The 12,505-nt window shown below is 39.3% G+C and overlaps 1 protein-coding gene and 1 pseudogene across 2 annotated transcripts in view; both read right to left on the bottom strand.

The window, feature by feature from the left end:
- Positions 1-6,596, bottom strand: part of AGTR1 (angiotensin II receptor type 1) — a 50,048-nt gene extending 43,452 nt beyond the window's left edge. Inside the window, exon 1 of one of the 2 annotated variants that reach the window (XM_090285134.1) lies at positions 6,385-6,596. The gene's annotated coding sequence lies outside the window, so the exon portion shown is untranslated. Of the gene's footprint in view, positions 1-4,325; positions 4,603-6,384 lie in introns of those variants that run through there. The other variant, XM_090285162.1, reaches the window with a different exon arrangement.
- On the bottom strand, positions 6,528-10,592 carry LOC150021185 (peroxisomal membrane protein 11A-like; annotated as a pseudogene).
- Positions 10,593-12,505: the final 1,913 nt, after the last annotated feature.

Genomic DNA, 12,505 nt, shown 5'->3' with positions numbered 1-12,505 from the left:
AAATGCATTCGAATTGGATTACAGGTAGAATTTGAGTCAAAAAGTGAAGAAAGTATATGTGATGATAAACTTGTAAATATTTGAAGTTTAGTAGAATTGCTGTGAGATTTTTTTTCAATTTATTTAGGAAAAAAGCTGCTGCATATCATATTCAGCTACAGTCACAAATATTTGGGCTTAGTGAAACTAGCAGGATTCTAAAGTCATAAGAGGATTACTAGCATTTTATAATTTATTAGTAGTAAGAAACACTACCTGATGCGTTCGGATGCTCCTGGGCACTACTTTCCCTTGACTTTGACAACCAGTACCTTAAAGTTAGGTGATTTACTTTTACTGCCGCCTGTATATCTAAAGATCTAGATCCAAGAAGCTAGTGTAATTCTGTCTCCTGATGATTTGTCCCTTTATTACTGAGAAAATTGTGTCTGCTCAGTCCCAATGACACGTTTCACCTCTCAAATATGATCACAAGGAACCCAGAGTCACCTCAGCCTTTTGAGCAATATTAGTGAGCACCTGTCAAAACAACAGACATTGGGTCAGATCCGGCTGACAGCTGTCAGAGAATCTATGTGCTCTGGGAGAAAGCGTTCAGAGACCAAAACATTTGTATAATCATTGGCTTAAAATAAATTACTACTTACTTGCAGGTGACTGGTTAGTAACCATATTCAACTACAGTTTTGTAAATAATTGATTATATATAAATGTTTATTTTAAAAGCCAAAAGTATGATATATAATTTGAGTTGGAATGAACAGTTTATGCATGTAAGGAATGACTTGTTCAATTCAAAAGAGAACTTTTTTTATACCATCAGAACACCAAAAGGTAAAAACAGTAAACTTTAGTTAAGGTATGGGAAAAACTAGAGATATAAAAGCTTAAGGTTTAAATAATGGGCTGGCATAGTTTTAGTATTTATTTCTCAACTAAAGAAGGAATTTCTCGAATTCTTCATTATTGTACTTAAATATAAGATGACAGGCAAATGTTATAACTAAAATGGAACAGATCTTCTTTTTTCCATGAGGGAAATAGAACCTGATTTCAAATTATAACTTTAAATAAATTCTTGAATAATTCGTTGGCCTCAAGAAGCAGGCAGCCTAGTGTAGAGCAGACAGTGAGGTGGCGGCTAAGAGTACAGGAATCAGAATTCCTGTGATTAAAACTTTACCAGTTACTGCATTTGGGTAAGCTACTTACCTCCTTATTACTCAGCATCCTAATCTACAAAGTGAGGATAAAGCAGTGAATATCTAATAGAGATGTTGTGAGGATTAAATAAAACCTGTTTAAAGGCTGAACATTGTGTTTGACTCATTATATGTGCTATTGGCTTTATTTAAAATATTTATTTAAAGGCCAAGAAAATAACCTCTGGGTAATCATTCTGAACAAGGCATAGGTTGTTGTGCTTCTCTAACTTTAATGTACATTTGAATCACCTGGGAATCTTGTTAAAATGCAGATTCTTATTCAGTAGGTTCAGGTGGGGACTGAGATTCTGTATCTTTAACAAGCCCCTAGGTGATGTCCATGATGCTGATCTGTGGACCTTGATACCTGAGCTAATTGTGGATGGTTGCTCTGAATTTCTGATCCAGTGGGGGAAAGGACAGAAAGAAAAGTGCAGACAACATGTATTAGATTTAAAACACTCCCCAGGTGATTATAATATGCTTGCCTTACTTGTTCCCTAACATCTTAAAAACTACCAACTTGGTATGTCAACCTTTTACTCATTTTCATTTCTCTTTTTCTCAGTCTTTACTTGAGCCTTCCCATTATAGCATTAGACTAAAAAATGGTATTAATACTTAGCTCCCCAATTAGTAGACTAAAGCATCAATTTTAAATCATTGTACTATACCAGAATAATATACTTTAATGAGATTAGAAAAATGGTTTATAGTATTTCTCTTCTAAAATATAGGAGTATGAAAATGTATTTAACATTTTAGCTGTAGCAGAAAACAATGAAACTACAAAGAGGCAAGTTACTTGTGGAATATTTAGTAACAGAATACAAGGAGGCATAGGATGTGGTCCATGCTATTGAAGGAATTATATTATGTAATCCCACGAGGAGTGAAAAGCTGTTGTGGTTATTGTGGAAGTGGCCGGAATCAAACAATGTGACTACATTAGACATTCTACCTGGTCTGAGAGTTGTTTTTAAATGGCTTCCCACCCCAGTGGCACTGAGATTATTAGAGAAACCCTATCTAAATATGTACTTAGCTTGACCAACATTTTCCTAGGACAAAGATCATTTTCTATTTTGCTGTGTCCTCAGGGCTTAATACCACTTAGATTCACAGTATTCCCTCTATAAATATCTTAAACTATTGTTGATGCTATAGTTGATATATTTCATAGATCTAAGTCCTCATTTTCCAAGAGGAGTTTGATGAATATAAAATGGGAAATATCTAAAGAAAACTTAGAGAGCAAATTAGCAATCATAAACTCTCTTGAAGAGTGTATACTATATGTGTAATTCTCTAATATTCTTACTCTAAAGTTAACCATTCAAAGTACTTAAATCCATTGACCTAAATAAGATTTTAACATCATTTACTGAAGAATAAAGCAGCTTACATATATATAAAATGAACAAGGAATCACATAAAAGTTGACTCAAACTGAATGGTTATCAATTCTATGATTTGAAATTTTAAGTACATTTAGAGTTGGGACTTGAAGTATGAAGGCACAATGAGATTATGGAGGAAAAAAAAAAGCATACCCATTTCTTACACATTTTCCAAACTTATAAATGTTAGAAAATTAAACGTGAGACTAGCAACACAATTTAAAGTATTCTTGGGTATAGCAAGGAAACTAATAAGAACTAGCCAATTCTAGGTATTTGTTTCTACTTAAGACATTTATATGATGCATCTATTTTAGAAACCAAACAAACAAAAGACAAAAGAAATCTTCTAAATTGAGCTATTAGAATAATGTAAAATAAAGCAAACATACATTATTTATAGTATATAGCGAATTCTTTGTCAGTGAAATATCTTGAAAGACTATTCTGGTTTTCATACTTGAGGGAATTTTTCCCCTGTGGCCATCTACTATAAAGAGAATCAAAATCAAATAGCAAAACTTTAATGTGAATACAACCCAAGGTAAAAGCAAGATTCACTTGTCATTTCCATGACTATTCTAAACATATACTTTGTTTTCTATTTTCAATTGTCAAATTCGTCATTAAAATAATCACTAACTAATGGTACATCTGGCAAATTTATAGCTCTTTATATATATTTTTACTGTGATTGAAACATTATATTTTAGAGCTTTAATAAGATAACAGTACTCACTTGCCTGATCAGTTCAACATTAACTTAATTCCCTTTAGATACTACTTGATTTAAGATGGCTTTATATATTCAGTCATTGAAAAGTTGATATTTGGTAGAAAAAATTCATGTCATGAGTAAAATAGAAAGTATAAAGTGAATGCAAAATTTAGACTGGAAATGAAATAAAATTTACTTTTGCTTATGGGAATTTTAGCAGACTTTTAATAGACACCTACGTGAAACGAAATACAAACCACGTAATCCTATGGCTTTAGGTAATTTTGAAAGAGAAATCTATTTGAAGAAAAATAATAAGCATTTTCCAAAGGCGAAAGTTTAAAAGTTGATATTTGTGTGCAGAATAAGGGAGAAAATCATTCCTAACCCGGCCTTGGACATTTTGTCATATTTTGTTGCTCTGGCTCTGTATTTCTTTATTGCCACAGTGTGTCTTCAAGACAGCATTTTAATCTTCATAGCACTTGGGTTTGCTTTAAAGTTCTAAATAAAATTCTTAATTTGCTAACCTACTTGGGAAACTTCTGACATTCCTTAGTCATGACTGAGTGGGAAAAGAACTAGGTACACTAATGAGCATAAGGAGAAAGGCTGGGAGCCTGCATTGGGCAGCCCAAACACGTTAAGTGTGATGGGACTCAATCTTGGTCCCTATAACAAATTTGAAAGCAAAATACAGCAACTCTCAGGCAGCTGCCTGAAAAAGACACCATGACAGCACAGACAAAACTGTAGTAGGAGACATGTATCATGCATTTAAACTATGAGTTTTAAATGGTATTTTACCTTGCCTTTGGGTAAGCGGCAAATTAAATTTTCTTTCATTATTTTCCCTCTAGCACAAGGCAAATAATCAGTCATAGTAATAACAACAACAGTTTAAACAGCAAAAAAAAAAAAAAAAAAAAAAAAAAAATCATAAACACACATACAATTCTTACCTCAAACTAGAAAAACACCCCAAATAAGAAAATAAGTCACAGTTCTGTCCTTTTTGAACACTGAACTGGGCAGTTCAAGAGTGACAGGAAAGATTTAAGCCCAGAGCTCTTGAGATGTGGAGCACTGCTGAAGCAACAATGACTTAGAGACACTTTCTAAATCTCAAAGATGAGTCTTCTTTGGCATCAGGGGAACCAGTGGAAGAAAAGCAGTTTTCTTCTGAGTTGGATGATGGAGCAGTTGATTCGTTTTAAGGTCAAAGAAGAGTCGAACCAGAAATCAAGGCCGTGTGACGGGCGCAAAGACCAATGATGTCAGGACAAAAAGGAAACGACAGAGTATACAGCAGACTTAACACTAATATTAACAAACCTTGAGCAAACGTTGAGACCTAGCAGCTTGGGGCCACTCCCTGATTTTCAGGTCACGTTATAGGAACTGCCAGCCATAAGTTGTGCGTTAGACACTTGGAGCCTGATGTGAAAAAGCTACTGATTTTCCAGAGCCAATAATTTACCAGGAGAGTTATTCTGACAGTTTGTAAAATGCCAAACATGGGCTGAAAGGGTAATTCTTTTAGACTTCTTTTCAAGCAATAATTAAGAAACAAAAGGAATAAAAAAATTCTATTACTAAAGAGAAGTTTATGGGCAGGGACTTGGGGTTCAGAGCTGTGAAATAACTTTCCAAATAGCACACAGCTAGTTATGTGGGAGTCTCTTCCCTGTTTCTTAGGCTTTCCTGCCCCTGCACTCTCTGCCAGGAACGGTGGTGGGATCCACCACACTCAAGGAGGGATTGTCCATGGAAGCCATTAGAACTAAGGAAACACTACAAGAGACAAGGGAAACAGGTGATTTCTTTTTTAGAGAAGGCTTATAAGGCGGTTATAGCTTATGCTAAGGGGAATAAATGCCTGGAGACCCAGGTTCCTCAAGTGGTAAGAACCACCAAGAGAAGCATGCTGGGGATGAGGCACCTTCAGGAGGAGATCTAAGTTGTTCTGCAGAATTATAAACATGAAACAGCAAGGTGCCAGATTTCTTGCCTCCTTTACTGTTCCTTTCTCCTTCTGGAATGACACTAGAAATAAATGCAGCCAAATCCCAAAAGTACTTCCATAAGGGAGAGCACCCAGACTTTCGCCAAGAGAGAGGGCTCTGAAGTGTGGTAGTGGGTCTTGATACATATGACGCCATCAGCAAACCAAGATTTGGTAAAGATGCCCCAGATGGATTCAATAGCCAAGTGTCTAATGCTGCCCAAAGACAATGGGGCAGGAGACACTTTGGGAAGACTGGCTGAGGTCTTCTGGAGAACTTAGCAGCTGGCACTGTGAAGAGACTGGGCTGGGGGGTTAAGAGAACTGGACAACGGGGTGCTAGACAGAGAGGTGGAGTGGAGGGAAGGAGCCAGAGAGAACTGCCTCTAAAATCCTGACTCAGTTACAAATATACACTGGCCAAAGCTGTGGAGATTAGGGTGTGGAGACGCCGAGGCTTCTCCCTTCCCCAATTTGGTGAATTAAGGGGCACCTGAAGGTGGGAAAGTTTGTCCCTGGAGGGAGCAGGGTCAGTGCCAAGGATTCACCAGTAAGATTTGCAGGAAGGGGGAGGGAAGATGAACAGGGTCAGGGCATCGCTTGGGAACCAGAAGGAGAGTACAGGGACCCTTGTAATTTCACCTTAGACGTAGCATAACTTTGATATAAATGAACGCCCAGCAGTCATACTGACTTCCGCTCAGGTCACGGTTAAAAGGCAGGAGTTGGCTAAAAGCCTCAGGAAGAAAGTTTACTTGGTTTCATCCCATTTTGCAGATTTCTTACTTCTTCTCGGAAGTGTTTGGTTAAAACGGGTTGAAATTTGGGGGTCAGGCGGTAAACAAGCTCAAACTGTACCCTCCCAACTCAGATGTGCCCCTCACCTGATATGGGGAAGGGCGGCCAGCTCTGGGTGGGCGCCGACCCGTACTATGCTTGCTCTCCGTGGTCCTTGAGCCTCCTAGCACAGCGCCCGCAATTAGGGCACTTTGATATGACACAGACCAACCCCGCCCCACCGCCCCCAAGCCTGTCCCGCAGTTGGCACCCACTCACCCGCGCCTGGGGAGCTGAGCGCACGTCGGGCTGCGCGCGGGCGGCGCTGGTGCGGGGCTTTCCCCTGGCACCTCGGCGTCCGGGCTACACTTGGGTCCGTCGGGCTGCTCCGCACCAATCGCAGCGGCGGTCTGGGTAAGCTGCTAGCCGGGTGCCCGCTCAAGCGCTCGGTCGCCGACGCTTGGGGCTCGAGCTGACAGACGCTGGAATCTTCCGGGATGAGACAGCTCCGAATTTATAGGGTGGGGCGTTGCTGCGCCTTGAGTTCCCGGGGGGAGGCTCAGTTTTGCATTCACTCCTCCTCCGCCCCGCCCCTGGGAGACCCTCTTGGCCCAACCCACTTCTCCAGAGGCTGAAGGAAGAGGTATGTCACTGTCATCCCCAGTGTCACCTATTATATTTGTGCCCACCTGGCCCAGAATCCGCATCCGGGAAAGGTTGAGAAGTGGAAGATGCACGAGAGATGGGGGTATAAGAGCAGCTGTTCACGCCGAGATTAATATTATTCTAGTAAAACAACAAAAAACAACAACACACAAACAAACAACAAACAAACAACAAAAAAACTTGGAAAACTTCTCAGACTGCATTAGGGAACCTCTTTCTTTTTCCTGTAACTCAAACTTTGGCATTACCGTTGTGGACCACAGATCCAGCCCAAAGATTAAGAATTACAGAGTGAAAGGGTGGGATTTTTTTCTCCTATTGACCATGCTATAAGAATTGAGTTTTTTAAAAATATAAAAGTAGAAAAGTTAAGAAACAAAGTATGACCAAATATTTAAGGAAGAATTAATAAAAATTCTCCATAAACGTTTTTTTCAGTTTTGTCTTGAAATTTAATTAGAGATAATTAATCTATTACAGTAGAGAATTTGGATAAAGTAAAAATAGTTGTTCAAACTTTTTATTTGCTCTGATCTAGCAGCTTTCATTTCTCTTAAAATTCCCAAAATAGTCTTTCTCAAATCCCGTATCTTGACTGACCAGATTAAAAATAAAGACTCATGGAACTTAGTCTACTTTTTAAGAAGCTCAATCACACTTACAGGAAATTTATTTAGTGCACAATTCTTTTCTCATTTCTTCTCACATAAATGATATGGCTTTACTGGTATGGCTGACATTCTATTTCTTCACCTCACTTCTCTCAAATCAGAGGATCTGTCATCACAAGTAAGAACCCAACACACAAGATGGAAAGTAGGAGCAGGAGTAAGTGGCCCCTACTCAATATTCAAATGTCCCCTTCACTAGCTCCTGGGTTCTTTCCACCTCCCAACCACCCTACACATAGGAAATCTGACTTACCATAGAAAATTGCAACCCTCTTACATTCAGAGTATTTGTGAAACTTAATTGTGTAGCCGAAAGCAGGTCTGGCTGCCTGCCGCTACGAAAGCCAGTACTTGAGAGGCAGGTGCTGTTATAAAGGGAAATGGTTTATTTGCAGCTGCCCACCATCTGGAAAATGGGGACTTAGGTCACAAAGCCCATCTTTCTGGGGAGTTGGTGGACTCATGCCACAGAGCCCATCTCCTGGGAAAATAGGGGACTCATGTCTCAAAGTCAATCTCCACCTCTCAGTGTAGGCAGGGGTTTTTATAAGGAAGGAGAGGGGAGGAGAACGAAGAGGTCAAGAGGTGGGGGTTGCAAAGTTCTCTACTCGCAGAGGAGCACAGTCCATTCTGATAAGGTAAGTGATGGTCCCATGTGCATCACCCTGGTTTAGTCATGCTGGCTTCACATCATCTCAGCTTCAGGTCATCCTGGCTCCACAGTTGAAGATCAGCAAATCTCCAGGAGCTGGGACGCCTGAAGGTCAGAGTCTATATCTTTTGAAGTTAGTTCCTAGGCTTCTTATACAAACATGCTGTTCATCTACAAGATACATATTAGTCAGAGTTAGCACTTAGAGAAACAATGTCAAAAAAATGGTGGGGTGAGTTATAATTTCCCATCATTATAATTTTCCACTGTTACAACTGCACAAGTTTTGGTGAAAATTAATGTGGAAATGCCCAAATTATTATATGGCTTTACATAAAACAATCTAGCTGATATGTTTAAATATAGTTTTAATTTTTGTAGAAAATGGAAGCCACTGATCAACAGGTTCTCAAAAAGGCTTCTTGCACAGGAATTTTGGAGTCTCCTGCTCCTACTCTATCAAAAATGCAGTGCAATATCACAGAAGGAACACTAGACTGTGAATGAGAGGAATGAGGTTCTGACCTCAGTGTTTTCAGACTTCAGTTTCCTCATCTGTTACAGGCTACCTATAAGTACCCATTGTGACCTTCCTCATTTTTACCTCAAGTTCTTCCTATCTGCTTCTGATTTTTTGTTTAATCACTGCACTAACCAAAGACACAATTTATACTTGAAGGTGCCTGATGAGTTTCTGATTCTACTTTCAGACAGAGGAAGGACAGAAATGCAGTGATGTCAGGGCGAGCAACTTAAGAGGCTTATGGCCCATCTTCCCCCATCCTGGCAGTGACCTCTATGGAGGAAGGGACCACTACTGGATCTGAGGGCTATGAATCAGACCTGCCATAGTTATGCAAAAGCAGTGAGGCCCAGAGCCCCCCAAATTACTGTATATTACTGTGCAGTTAGTCCCTGGCTGGTTTGGCTCAGTGGATTGAGTGTCGGCCTGCGAGCTAAGTGTCGCTGGTTCGATCTTCCAGTCAGGGTACATCAGAGAAGGAAAACTCTGACTCCAAAAAACCTCCGCTGCTTTGCGGCATACCTCTTCAGGGGAAAGGCTAAGGGAGTAAACCCTGACAGAAAATCCGGAGCCGGAGTCCTTAAGGTGGTTTGACGTTGTAGTCAACACCGGCAACTCCTGCGGCGCACCTGAAGCCAAGCTGTATTGACTCCGTCTTTCCCTTGGACCCTTCAGCTGCGAAGAGAGGGGGGGTCTGCTGCATGGGCAACAGCAGACCCTCCATATCACCCCGCCCAGGCTCTGTAGCTTCAGCTTCACTGGAGAGGACACTCCAGCGTCATCGCAAGATGTCGATTCAACACGGGAGGAGACAGATACCGTGTCACTCCTGAGTCAGACTGCACAGCCATTCTCGGCGGTGCAGATAGACTCTTAAAAAGCTACACCATTGTCTCTCGAGACGGACGGCTGCCGACGACGACTGTGCAGTTGTTAGTTTAAGGCTTTAATATTTTTTCTTTCAATTTTTATTAATTCAGCAAACACTAAGCTCCTACTATGTGCATAAGAGAGCTCAGTGAATGTTAAATGAAAGGAAAATACTCTGAAACTCAGATGTCACCCCAGCACTACAAAAAATATATATAAATCTTCGTGTTCTCCCCTTCTCCATTCTTGGCCCGACCTCTGCTCACATACCAGGCCCTACATGCTGTCCTGAACAAGTCTTTAAGCACAGCATTACATGGTCTGTGCCTAATGCAAATGTCCGTTTCACTAAGAGGTAGAGTCTTTGGCTTTATGTGAGACCAGGTCACAATGATGATGCCTGCTATGGAGAAGACAAGACCTCCAAGTCCAGTGATGCCAAATTTGGACTTATAGATCCCCAGCTGGGCCAAGGATTCAGGATATCAGAGGTTCTTCACTGTGTTCAGAAGCAAAGGAGGATTCTTACTCAGAGACTGGAATGAATAGGAGAAACAACTGGAGCCATTCTGTTTCCTTATCAGAAACGCTGTAACCTAGAGGATCCTGGGAGGGAGAATTCTCTCTCTTTTCTCAATCCTGTGTGACTCGTTCCATTTGCAGGGAGATTTCACACAAATCCCCTCATCCCTTGACCAGGCTCAGTGGGAGAGAATAGTAGTAATGGCATGTGGCCCATATTTGACTTTTCTCTTTGTTAATGCCGGAGGCAGTCCCTATGCTCCTTACCCAGAGGACGGTGTGACAGATGAAATAAACCACATGGTTCAGGTTGACAAATGTCAGGCATAAACGGAGCACCAGGACCATGGCATGAATGTTCTACTGAGGAGCCTGTACAGCGTATAACAAATTACCTAGTCTGAATCATTTACAGCCAGTGCTCACACTAGACTCCAGTGTCTAGAGCTTCATAACCATTTTATCTTTGTCACCTTTAGGCTTTAGCAAATCCCTAAGCAACATGCATGTATACTGAGTGGCTCTGAAGAGCCAGTCATGGCCCTGGGTCAGTCTGGTTGGTGAACCAGGTGAAGGCCTCCATGGCACCCAGCCCATGGCCTAATCTCGCACCTGCTTGGTTAGGGGCACCAATGAGTTCCTGCTTGAGGGTGAGCCTCTGGCCACTGGAGGGGATAGGTCTCAGCCCACAGGGAGGATGCACGTCCATAAACTCTTTCTTAAAATAAAAGAGAAAGTATCATTTCTAAGTCATGTTGTCAGTCCAATGTTACCCTCAGGAGAAAATCAAACCACATGCAAATATTTCTTATGAATATATATAAAAGTCCTCAACAAAATGATAGAAAATCAATCCAGTTACATATAAAAAGGATTATATACCATCACCAGGTGATATTTTTCATAGGAATGCAAAATTTTTACCAAAAATCAATTGGTGTAATACACCATTTCAACAGAACCAAGGGCAAAAAACCACAGAATCATCTCAATAAATCAGAACAAATATTTGACAAAATCCCACACCCTTTCATAATAAAAGCTCTCAAGAAACTGTGAAGTCTATGAAAAACTTACTAACATCACACTTAATGTTGGAAGACATAGTTTCTGGATCTCTGATCAGGAACAAAGCAAACATGTCAGCTCTCCGCACCTCTATTCAACATTGTACTAGAGATTCTAGTCAAGGCAATCAGATAAGAAAAAGAAATTAAAGGCATCCAGGTTAGAGAAGAATTAAAAGTTTTTCTATTCGCAAATGACATGATATTGTATTTAGAAAATCCTAAGGAATTAATTTAAAAGCTCTTATAACTAATGAACCAGTTCAGCAAGGCTTTAGGATATAAAAGGTCAGCTCAAAAAATCAGTTGCATTTCTACATACCAGCAATGAACAGTCCAAAAATAAAGTTAAGAAAAAACTACACTAACCATAGTTCAAAAGAATAAAATACCTAGGAGTCAATTTAACAAAAAGTGTGTAAAACTTATATCTAAAAACCATAAAACATTATTCAAATAAATTAGACCAAATGAATGGAATGACATTCCATGTTCATGGATTGAAAGGCTTATTATTACTAGAACAACAATAATCTCCAAATGATCATACAGATTAAACACAATCCCCATCATAATCCCAACAAGCTGTTTTCAAAAAATTAACAAGGTAATTCTAAAACTCATATAGAAGTACAAGGGACCCAGAGTAGCAAAAACAATCCTGAAAAATAACAAAATTGGAGAACTCACACTTCTGATTTCAAAATTTACTCCAAAGCTATAACAACAGAGACAGTGTGTTACTGTCATAAAGACAGATATACGCAAGATAAGTGGAATAGAATTGAGTCCAGAAATTAAACCAGCACATTATGATCAATTGATTTTTGACAAGACTACCACGATAATTCAATAGAAATGAGTAGTCTTTTTAACAAATAATACTGGCCTGGATATTCCCATGCAAAAGAATGAAGTTGTATCTCTTACAATACCATAAACAAAAATTAACTCAAAATAGATTATAGATGTTTTCTCCTGAAAAAAAAGGATCATAGACTTAAATGTAAGAGGTAAAATGATAAAACAATAGTAAACATGGAAGTAAACCTGTATAAGTCTGGGTTGTTTAAAAAAATTGTAATATATCTGAAATAGAACTTATCCATTGAGAGTAATGTAGAAGGATATTTAATATGGATAATGTTCATGATATGTAAATTAGTGAAAATCAGTTTATGGAACAATGTGTATACTCTTATTTAAAATATCTGAAACATAGACACAAATATGCACATACACATGCATGCACATAGAAAAATTAGATGTATAGTCACTGAAATGCATGCAGGGGTTATTTCTGAATTTAATAATTATGGGTATTTTAAAATTGTGTTTTCTTTTTATGCTTGTCTATATTATCCAAATTTTATATAACAGTTACAGCACTATAAAAAAAAATAGCAGAATGAACAAGAAGGCAGGGAAG

The sequence above is a fragment of the Furipterus horrens genome, unplaced genomic scaffold (genome assembly GCF_987537825.1).
Source record: "Furipterus horrens unplaced genomic scaffold, mFurHor1.1.pri manual_scaffold_1, whole genome shotgun sequence".
Lineage (NCBI taxonomy): Eukaryota > Metazoa > Chordata > Mammalia > Chiroptera > Furipteridae > Furipterus > Furipterus horrens.
This window is presented reverse-complemented; position numbering and strand designations above follow the sequence as displayed.